Source organism: Schistocerca nitens, chromosome 9 (assembly GCF_023898315.1).
Source record: "Schistocerca nitens isolate TAMUIC-IGC-003100 chromosome 9, iqSchNite1.1, whole genome shotgun sequence".
Lineage (NCBI taxonomy): Eukaryota > Metazoa > Arthropoda > Insecta > Orthoptera > Acrididae > Schistocerca > Schistocerca nitens.
In genome coordinates this window covers 427,633,096-427,643,801 of record NC_064622.1, presented here as the reverse complement: position 1 = coordinate 427,643,801, position 10,706 = coordinate 427,633,096, and positions in this window count along the sequence as shown.

The following is a 10,706-nucleotide window of genomic DNA, read 5'->3' as shown; positions in this document are numbered from 1 at the left end:
TTCTGAGTTCTCATTCCTTGTCATGTTCCAGACCTCACGTCAGTATAGTTCTTCCCTCCTCACGCCAGCCTGCTTGAGCTAAAACGCGTGCATTTCGGCCTCCACTCGTAACACGGTGTTGGCTCTTCTGCTAACACAAAACCCTATTGACAAAATTTAGAGAACCGGCATTTGAGGCTGACTGCAGAACGATTCTACTACCTTCAACGAACATTTCGAATAAGGACCTTAAAGATAACATTATAGGAGGTTCGGGTTTGTACGTGGGCATAAAGAAAGTCATTGTTCCGTGGCTCTGTTTGCGAGTGGAACTGTATAGGAAACGATTGCTAGTGGTACAGGGTACCCTCCGCCACGCACCATACGGTGGCTTGCGGATTATGTCTGCAAATGTAGACATAGATTTTGAGGTCAGGTAGTTGCAACAGAGCACATAACTGAGCATGGAGGTCAGGAAATCAATAAGAGCCATTAGTAGACCGGCACTTTGTGTCATTTAAAGTTATTGAGGTGCAGTTGGGCAAACAAATCAGAAAAATGTCAGTTGTGGATAATGCGGACTGCAACAAAGCTAAATAAAATAAACGGTTCTTTTGCGTGCATGTTTATCTGTCTGTATGACGATCCGTCAGCTGTAAATTTCAAGCTGCACCGTCAAGTTCTTTGTTCTATATTCTCGTCTCGAGTCCCGTAATCGGTAAAATGTTTACAGTACACACATATAAGAAGCAGTCACCAAATGAACTGAATAAGCTAAGCGTAACAGCAACTGAATAGTGGCAACGAAGAGGCTCAGTTTGATGCACTATCATGTGCGATCAACTGCATAGAACAAATGAATGAGCGACTCCTTAGTCAAAATAGTAGCTGCCAGAATCTGCTGCATGCGTGTTCCGTATATGTGAATTAACGTTGTTTGTTTGTCAGCTGGAACACTCCTTATCCCAGGATGCGAAACACAATACGGTAAAAGTTGTACGTAATTTGCCCTCCGTAGGAATCACAAGTTAGAATACTGAATAATAGATCTTTATAACTAGCGTCTTATCAACTGCTGGAAATAATTGAGAGAATATTTCTGTAAACATACAGGTTTAGGGCAATCGGAGCTGCTATTTACAGAACAATACATTGTATCAGTTTATATATTTTGTTTTGAGCTCGTCTCAGAATTCAGGTCGACTGATACTTTCGCTGCGAAATTGTTTTTCCCGCCACGTATTATTTACACTTTGATTGTTTTCCCGCGACAAATAATTGTTCTATGAATGGCGTATTCGAGTATAAACGAACAGTTGTCGCTTTTCGATGCATGCTTGTTTGATCTACTTTGTACAGTTACATACACAGGCTAATTCGATACTGCCAGTTAGAGACCAGTAGCAGAGGATTTTATTTTCGGTTCCCAGCGTCCAGCAGAAAATTTCCTCGTCCTAAAGGTACGAAATATTCAACTTTCTTGGAGCTATATGAGACCGACGCGTGGTCAGCAGTGCTTGTGCTCAGAGGTAGTCGCGAAAATTTGTGATGTGTCTTCTTCGGCAATATCAAGTAATGCTTGTGCTAAGTCTGTTGCTTTTGTATTATATGTAACAACAAATATGTGCTCAATGTGCATGCAGTTTTTCGTGCTCTGTCGCTTTCACGACATTGATTTCCATTACGATTACCCTTGGCAGCATCCACTCGGTAACAGAAATAGTATTCACGTTTGTTGTCAGTGGCTTGTAAAAGGTAAGATAGCCGTGAGTCATTGATACACTATGTCCATAGTAAGCTTCTAGTCAGTTTTACATTTATAATTCATTGTGCGAGAAGCTTATGACTCATTTGTAAACATTCTGGTGATCGAACTGAAGGTCTTCTGTCCATTTAGTAACACTTAACTGGTGCAATAGTTCCATGAACAGTTTTGTATAAATTGCATTTAATCAATTTTATATGGAATGCGTTTAATCAATCCGACTATCATTCGCTTCATGGTTTGGATGTACCGTTGACTGCTGTTGTTAATAATACCAATATATTTTACTGAAAACCGAAAAAGAACCTGCGGTAAATCTAGAATATCTGTTAGCAGGTTGCGAAAAGTGCGTGCATGTTTGACAGTGTGAATTAGCGCTCGCCTGTGTATGTGCATGTGTGTGTGAGTGTGTGTGTGTGTGTGTGTGTGTGTGTGTGTGTGTGTGTGTGTGTGTGTGTGTGTTTCTTTCAAGATCGACACATTAATTGTGTGATTCCGCACTTCTCAGTGTAAGATAGCCTTCGCCTCCTGCGGCATGTAAATAAAATATTATGTTATTTTTATGGCAAGTTTCGCGTCACAAATATAGCGCTTGTTTTCATCAGTTGCGTAAATTCGTGTCATAATGTAAGAAATAGTACACAGCTTCTTTTTTGTGAACATTCATGTGACACCGTATGTTAATGTGTGTTTGCAGTTGAGTTCTTTTACGACGAGTTGTAGAACGCATGATAATAAGCATTGTCCCACAAATTCTCCGTTAGCTCCGCTATAACTGCCTACTCTACTTGCTCTGTTTAGTCATTCTGATTCAATGATCTCTTTTCCTTAGCAGCATCCCACTGATACATACAATCGTTCTTAGAAGATTCTCGTATTATACTCAAATTCCAGACTGAATCTTTGAATGCAGACACAACAGAGTCCATACCTGTACATCGCAAAACAAGTAGTAGTTCATGGTCTATTCAAAACGCTGCTGTTCGCTGATTGTTACAAGACAGTGCAAGACGTCCGTTCGCAATATCTGCCGATCACAATCCTAGCAAAACCTTCTTGTATATGACCTGACGTACATAGAAGAGCTTCTTAATATCACGTATATTGCGCAGGCTGTCAGAAAACATGGAAGCTCCCACCTTTTCAGTAGACGCAGTGAAAAGCAGCCAAGTAAATCAAGATCGCAGAAAAGGAAAGGGCGGTGTAAGAAGCAGCGATCTTTCAGGTACGAATGCGTCCCCACGGATGTACAATCACAGAACATTTTTCGCTATGTGACGTTACGCAGTCGTAAAATCTGGCATACTGTACGAGGGATAATTGCCTGAAACAAGCTGCGGCAGCTGCCCCAGAGACCGAGGTGTCTGTCCCTGAGGGGATGGGCCCCATCCCTGTTACGCCGACCTCCGCGCTCGCTTCTGGTGGGGAGGAAACAGAACAGTCACCACCTTGTAGGGGCTGCCCCTGGTGGCTATGAAGAAGACTGCTGAGACGCCTTGGGTGAGTGAACTTCGTGAAGTGCAGGGCATTATGAAATACCAGTCCTACAGTGTCTGTGTGCTACAACGTTCACCATGGTGCGAAAACTCTCTGCAGAATATACACTGAGGGGACAGATGTCATAGGATAGCAATATGCACATACGCAGATGCCGGTAGTATCGCGTACACAAGGTATAAAAGGACAGTGCATTGGCGGAGCAGCGATTTTTACTCAAGCGATTCATATGAAAAGGTATCCGACGTGATTATGGCCGCATTAACAGATTTTGAACGCGGAACGGTAGCTGGAACCAGAAGCACGGGACATTCCGTTTTGTAAATTGGTAGGGAATACAGTTTCTGAGAATGACAGTGTCAAGAGAGTGACGATAAGACCAAATCTGAGGCATTAACTCTCGCCACTGACTACATAGTTGCCGACGGCCTTCACCTAACGATCGAGAGCGTAGAGCTGTCAGTGCTAACAGACAAGCGACAGAGCGTGAAATAACCTCAGAAATACCGGCCCCATGGTCATTGTTCGGTCTTCACAGCTGAGCTGTTTGCCCTCTATCTGGCTGTTCTTTACATCCGTCGCCACCGACATTCTGCTTATGTCATCTGCTCTGATTCCCTGAGCGCCATCCAGAGCCTCAGTGATCCGTATCCGGTTCACCCTATCGTGCACCGGATCCAACGCTCTCTTCAGCAGCTGGCGGAAGACGGTTCTCCGTTTGCCTTTATGTGGGTTCCTGGCCATGTCGGTATCCCTGGGAACGAAGCCGCAGATGCCGCAGCCAAGACTGCGGTCCTCCAGCCTCGGACAGCTTCTTGTTGTGTGCCTTCATCTGATTTTAGCAGGGTCATTTGTCAGCGCATTTTATCGCTGTGGCATGCCGATTGGTCTACACTTACTGCAAACAAGCTTCGGGCCTTGAAACCTCTCCCCACGGCTTGGACGACCTTTTCACGCCGTTCTCGGCGAGAGGAGGTCGTTTTGGCCCGGTTACGAATGGGACACTGCCGGTTCAGCCATCGCCATCTGCTGACGGCAGCGCCGGCGCCGTTCTGCCCATGTGGGCAATTGTTGACGGTATGCCACATTTTAACGTCCTGTCCGAATTTTAATACACTGCGCATTGATCTTGGCCTGCCATGTACTCTGGATGAAATTTTAGCGGATGACCCAGGAGCAGCTGCTCGCGTTCTCAGTTTTATCCACTTGACACACCTGTCTGAGGACATTTGATTATGCTGTTTTCTTTTCATCCCTTGCCTGTTAATGTGCCTTTTATAATGTTGTCCTTTGTATTTGCTGTTCTAACCTTGTGCCTCGCCGTGCATTCATAACTTAGTCTGGGCGCTAATGACCACTGTAGTTGTGCGCCCTAAAACCACAAACCGCTGTGGGACGTACGAAGACCGTATCTGTTAGGACAGAGCGTCGGAGGACCGACACGGGTACGTTTGCTAGCAGCACGACATCGTCTGCAGCGCCCCTCCTGGGCACGAGGTCAAATCGGTTGGGCTCTAGACTACTGGAAAACTGTGACCGGGTCAGATGAGTTTCGATTTAAGTTTTTAAGATCTGATGGTAGATTTCGCCGTGTGGAGCAGACAACACGAAGCCTTGGACCCAAGTTATCAACAAGGCAGTGTGCAAACTGGTGGTAGCTCCATAGCGGTGTGGGCTGTGTTTACGTGGAACAGACTGGGTCATCTGGTCCAACTGAGCCGATCATTGACTGGACATGGATAGGTTCGGCTACTTGGGGACCACTTGCAGCCGTTCATGGACTTCACGTTCGTAAACAATGATGGAATTTTTATTGATGACAATGCGCCATGTCACTGAGCCACAGTTGTTCACGATTGCTTTGAAGAACATTCAGGAATGATTAGGTCACCCGACCAGAATCCCATCGAACACCTGTGGGACATGATCCATAGGTCAGTTCGTGCACAAAATCCTGCGCCGACAACAGTTCCGTTGTTATGGACGGCTATAGAGGCAGCGGGATACAGTATTTCTGCAGGGGGACTGTCAACGACTTTTGAGTCCATGTCACGCTGAGTTGCTGCACTACGCCGAGCAAAAGGAAACCTGAGACGATATTAGGACGTATCCTACAACTTTTGTCACCTGAGTGTACGTATGTGTTATGCCAGGCTGTGCGTTCAGGTCACAAAATTTCTTTCGTCACACGTAACCATCACATCCTCGTTTTATCCCCGGTTGAGGGGATAGACTAGGGCATAATTTTTTTAGCCTAATTTATAATTACCAAAAATATTCCCTAGAGAGTCTGTTTTTAAGATTCAGTCATAGTGGAGTGTTCCATAAATGTGAAAAAATGTTAAAACAGCGATTTACTGTATGAGGATCTGGAGAATCCGAGCGCTCGAATCCAACCGATGCAATGCTGTATTAGTTACCGACGTAATAGTGGTCCAGTTAGTTTCACACAGTGTCGTAGAGGGCATTAGTGTCAAGTAAAATACTCTTCTCTAAGTGACTTCCCTTCGTTTATAGTAAACAGTCCGACAACACGTGCTTGTCTCGCGGTCCGCTAAACTTCTTGTTTCGTTTCTTTTTTTTTTGTCCGTAGATAGAAGAAGTTCGAAAAACAATCCCAGTCTTGCAAAAAACCATTCCGTTGGTAAGCCGATGCCAGTTACTCGATATAATTTCGTCAAAATGGAACTGTTTCGACATCGGTGAAAGAAAAGCCCACAATACTGTGCTGGCGTTTCCATTTAAAGGTTTGTTCAATTTCATATTAAAAGAAACACAAGTTGAAAATTTGAACGCTTGTTTCTTCAAAACAATATTTATCAAGTTGACAGAAGATACATATGCAATCACATTATACCTTTGTATGACTTATGAGTCGGCGTTTTTTGTACTGTAGTGCGTACGATTTTTGCTATATATTTTAATTTAGATTTTTGGTACAAGTTTTTGTAACGGCGTTTCAGTCGGATAAAAATACTCTTATTTTAGAGTTCCACCATTTTGTTACAATAAGTTTGTTTTAAAACCATCCCTACGTACTACGTCAGAAAATATCATCAGTTTCAAAGGAGTTTTTGAAATTTTGTTCTAGGCTGACATCGTGGCGTTCAGAGCTCTCATCAACCGCTCCCACACTCTGCGAAGACCCTTCTTCGATGTCGTGTAGTGTCCTCTGGGTGCACATTTTTTACTTTAAAAATACATAATACAAAAATAAAAAATACATAAAAAGTAAATAATAATAAAATACATTTGACCGAATGCCTAAATCTGTGTGCGCACCGTGCCGTGTTTCCTGGTACTTCGTTTCCTGGGTTAGCTTAAGAGGGTAGACCAGGGTGACGCTCGATTTGAACCGATACTCACTGAGTGACTGGAACGAAGATGGCAGCAATTCTGTGTGTATCTATTTTTCTCTTTAGGGCAGTAGTGACTTTTTGGTTTTTCTCTTGATTCAGTTGCTCCTTCTACTATGGGTAGGTTATGGATATCAAAAAACCTTTCTCTGTCTTCTTCAAGTGGCTTGATATGCTAGAAATCGATGTATGTTTGGTCATATGTTTTGTATGCGCCATACTCACTTCTGTAAGGAATATTCTCCTTGACATTAAGATCACTTGTATTCATCTTGTATATTATACTTATGAGCATTGATTGCTCCAGTCTTAAGCAAACTTAAAGACAGCGTAATGAGTCAGCAGTTGCTTACTTTTGAAGTAGAATATTACCACTTCATACAAATAACATCTACGCCTCTTCTTCTGAGACTGTAGAATGTCACCACTTCAAGCTTATTCACTTTGCCACGTAAGCGTCTATACTATAGTCGTTGCACATGGTAGACACAATTAGTAAGTTCTTTTTCTGTTTCTTGTTTGGGACATACCGGCAAAGCAGCTGCCACTTGATTTCTCTCCCAATGCGTAAATACAGGTAAACACTTTACTGACAGCAGATCTTACAGAGTTTGTCGCCTATTCTTGCGCAGGTTACCTACTACTGTGAGTCAATGATTAGCTTTGAAACGTCCCCTTAGAAAAATTATACATGACTGTGTTTAAATTGACACACAATATTTTTAGCGCAACGCAATCTGACTTTCAATAATCCCTACAAAAGAATGGCCCTGACTAACATTAACCTATACCTTTCACAAATCACTTACCTCACAAAAATCTTCGTTACTCGGACTACTGCAATACAGCGAGCGCCACTACTGCCAGCTAAATAAAAGATTCAAACTACTGAAGGCACTAACTAGTGATAAGCATAGTTAGCAAATGAAAGATTTTTATACAGAACAAACAATGTATTTCCCTTAATAGTGTTCAAAAGTCATAATAAATATAGCAGTTCATGATATCCAATATTACAAATGTACTGTTTCTGATGGACACACGTCCAGATCATCCGCTCTCAAAAATCCGCCATCTCACTTCCCCACATCCACCACTGCTGGCGGCCCACCTCCAACTGCGCAACGATACGCGCTGTTAACATCCAGCTGCCCAACATTACAATATCGAACAACAATGCAAACCAGCCACAGACTGCACGCAGCACAGCCAGTGATTTTCAGACAGAGCGCTACGTGGCGTTACCAATGTAAAAACCTAAACATCCTACTTACAGCTTCAATTCGTTCGCGACTGAGATAGATACAAAATAGTTGTCCATCATCGCGACGTCTCTGTCTGTGTTGTCAGTGGGTGTAATTAGTAGTAACACGGCGTTCCCTACATCACTGGGTATTTCACGTGGACCAGCAGGTTGTTTATCTGCATATACTTCCACATTTAGGGTGTAAAAAATTATACCATCGCAGATTGCGCAATCTTTTATATCGTATTTTGCCTACTTAATTGGAATGTACTATCTGACATCGCAACCTTCACAAAATTCTTTCAACTTCTCGACTATTGTTGTCAATCTTCCTGCACATCCACTAACTCATAAAATATTTAATTGGCGTCACATTATCTGCGTCCTTCTTCTGCGGCCTCCTAGACTTGTTGATAGTATCAATGTTCCATAATCATCTGAACTGTGGTACTGTGTACTCTTCACTGCAGCGGGGTATAAAACACCAAGAGAAGCAAATAATTCTTCACGATCTGTATGTGCGCAGTCTCGAGAACTTTGAGAGTAAGCTTCTGTCATTCGTTTAGTTCTTCGTTTGTGTATTTTACAGTGCTGTCTGTTACACTGTCTGGGAAAAATAATGTACCAAATTCTGACGAGCAGTTTTTGCTGGAGGGACTCTACGCTCGAACCACTGTGTTTTTCATCCATGCCTAGATACGTGTTACCCCAGGCAAATGAGGAAAACTGGGAAAATAATTTATAAGGTTTTGAAACACTGGGAAACACTCATAGGGGATGTAGCAGTAAGAAACAGAAAAGTTCCCACCCCTCCCCCCTGCCCAGAACAGGTGAACATTCGCCTCGCGCCAACCCCTAATACATTTGTTTTTTACCTTTTTCCATTTTTATAAAAAAACAGTTCACTTTCCGAAGTCTATTGCGATGAAAATATGTGTACTTAAATTCTTCTTAAAGGAGCTCATGCGCATCTTTAAGCAAGGAAACCAGTTTTCGAAAAATTATACTTGGAAGAGTAAAAATTAATTATTCTATGAGTTTGGTATAATTTTCAGCCTTTTTCCTTTGCTTCTGCACAACCACTTTTCTTGCGTGTAGAAAGATGTGTGTAACACATACACTTCAATACTAAAATGTGACGATAAAAAAGGAGAGAGTGAAATTCCTTTTAAAACTGACATTTATTGATTCAGAACAATTCTGCTGTACATTGTTATGCTCAGTGTTACGCACGCTACTGAAAGTAGTACGAAATGATCGTGTGGCAGGGAGGCCCCATCTACGGTTTTCCAGCTGCTTAGTGCAAGTCTTTTTATTTGATGCCACATCGGCGACTTGCTCCTCCATGATGTTGAAAAGGAGAGAGTGAAATTCCTTTTAAAACTGACATTTATTGATTCAGAACAATTCTGCTGTACATTGTTTTGATCAGTGTTACGCACGGTACTGAAAGTAGTACGAAATGATCGTGTGGCAGGGAGGCCCCATCTACGGTTTTCCAGCTGCTTAGTGCAAGTCTTTTTATTTGATGCCACATCGGCGACTTGCTCCTCCATGATGTTGAAAAGGAGAGAGTGAAATTCCTTTTAAAACTGACATTTATTGATTCAGAACAATTCTGCTGCACATTGTTTTGATCAGTGTTACGCACGGTACTGAAAGTAGTACGAAATGATCGTGTGGCAGGGAGGCCCCATCTACGGTTTTCCAGCTGCTTAGTGCAAGTCTTTTTATTTGATGCCACATCGGCGACTTGCTCCTCCATGATGTTGAAAAGGAGAGAGTGAAATTCCTTTTAAAACTGACATTTATTGATTCAGAACAATTCTGCTGCACATTGTTTTGATCAGTGTTACGCACGGTACTGAAAGTAGTACGAAATGATCGTGTGGCAGGGAGGCCCCATCTACGGTTTTCCAGCTGCTTAGTGCAAGTCTTTTTATTTGATGCCACATCGGCGACTTGCTCCTCCATGATGTTGAAAAGGAGAGAGTGAAATTCCTTTTAAAACTGACATTTATTGATTCAGAACAATTCTGCTGTACATTGTTATGCTCAGTGTTACGCACGCTACTGAAAGTAGTACGAAATGATCGTGTGGCAGGGAGGCCCCATCTACGGTTTTCCAGCTGCTTAGTGCAAGTCTTTTTATTTGATGCCACATCGGCGACTTGCTCCTCCATGATGTTGAAAAGGAGAGAGTGAAATTCCTTTTAAAACTGACATTTATTGATTCAGAACAATTCTGCTGCACATTGTTTTGATCAGTGTTACGCACGGTACTGAAGGTAGTATGAAATGATCGTGTGGGAGGGAGGCCCCATCTACGGTTTTCCAGCTGCTTAGTGCAAGTCTTTTTATTTGATGCCACATCGGCGACTTGCTCCTCGACGATGTTGAAATGGTGATAACGACAACACAACGCCCAGTCCCTAACCGGAAACAACGTTCGACCCAAGCGGGAATCGAGGCAGGGTCCTCTGAATGGTAGTCAGCAGTACTATCCACTCAGGAAACGTGGCACCTAAATATTTATATTACGATCTAAATCATCGGTCGTAAGAATGAAGAATTAGTATAGAATTCATCAACAGTAACAGTCTTTATAAGACGTTTAAAAGCATCATATTTGCAACAACTTCACAACTAAAGTGCCACAATATGTATTGAACATTATACAATTATTTACTGAAAACCATACTCCAAATTTTCTGGCAAATCACTGGGAGTACGTTAATGCAGTTCGTCCTCGACAGCTTTTACACATTGTTGCACAGCGTAAGTCAGCCCTCATACACTTGCATTTTCTTCCACATCGTTCCGTGTGAAATCAGTAGTAATACACGTATCCTGTGCGGAGCGG